The following is a 1407-nucleotide window of genomic DNA, read 5'->3' as shown; positions in this document are numbered from 1 at the left end:
ACAAAACTTATTCAAAAATAGATAGGGTCTTTATTACTAACCAGATGGTAACAGATTTAATTAATTCCAAAATCATTTCATGTCCTATATCTGATCATAATTCAATTGTTTTTGAATTCATGATAAAAAATACTCATAATGTTCAGATCAAAAGGATACCGGCATACTTAACTCAACTAAAAGACTATAAAGAATATATACTTTCAGAAGTAAAACATTTTTTAGACATAAATAACACTCCTGAAGTCTCCATTGTTTATGTTTGGGATGCCTTAAAATCATATCTATATGGACAAAGTATCAGATGGTATAATAATAAAAGGAAATCTTGGGATAAGGAATTGTTAGATATTCAAAGTAAATTAGACTCTTATAAACATAATAATAAAGAAAATATTATGGACAAGAAAGTTATTGAAGAAATAAACAAACTAAATGAGAAATACAAAGAAATTTTAACTCATAAAGTTAAAATAACTTTAGAAAATACAAGTTTTGTCTTATTCAATAAGCCCCAAATACTTACATAGACTTAAAAATAAAACAAAAGGTTGAATAAACAAAACCATATCAAAGAAATCTTTTCTCTAAGGAAAAGAAGAATGTTTCTAGTATACCAGAAATACTAGATGAATTTAGAAATCACTTTCACAAAATTAACCATAATAATATTAACATGGAACCTAAAGATAAAATAAAGGAGTTTATAACCACAAATATGAATAAAAGCTTAATAAACAACAGATTAAACTATTGGACAAGGGTATTTCATATACAGAAGTTATTACACAAATAAATAAGCTTAAATCAAACAAAGCACCGGGTAATGATGGTATTATACCAGAGATATATAAAATCCTTTCTAAAAATACATATTCATTAATACATAAGGTTTTATTTTGGCCCAAACTGAGTTAATAACCCCCATCTTGGCAATATACATTTATTTCGCCAATTTTAAAACCTAATAAAGATCCAACTAGATGTTCTTCATATCGGCCCATCTCATTACTTAATGTTGATTATAAAATGTTTATGAATATCTTTGCTGATAGATTGAAGACAATCATTCCGGCATTATAGATATAGATCAGACAGGCTTCATTGTAAATAGAAATACTTTTGATAATATAAGAAGAACTTTAACATTAATAGATTTTGCAAATAGGAAAAGAAAGATTTAACACTTATTAGTCTTGATATAAGTTCAGCATTTGATTCAGTAAGTTGGGACTATCTGTTTACCTTAATGAAGTGCACAAACTTCTCGGATGCATTTGTAAATCTAATTGAACATTTATACAAAGGAACGTTGGCTTATATTAAGGTAGGAACATATGTTTCACAAAAAATACCCATTCTTAAAGGTACAAAACAAGAATGTCCACTTTCTCCACTATTATTCAC

The sequence above is a fragment of the Protopterus annectens genome, chromosome 3.part1 (genome assembly GCF_019279795.1).
Source record: "Protopterus annectens isolate FY-2018-M chromosome 3.part1, PAN1.0, whole genome shotgun sequence".
In the NCBI taxonomy this organism is placed as follows: Eukaryota; Metazoa; Chordata; order Ceratodontiformes; family Protopteridae; genus Protopterus; species Protopterus annectens.
Note: the sequence above shows the minus strand (reverse complement) of the source record.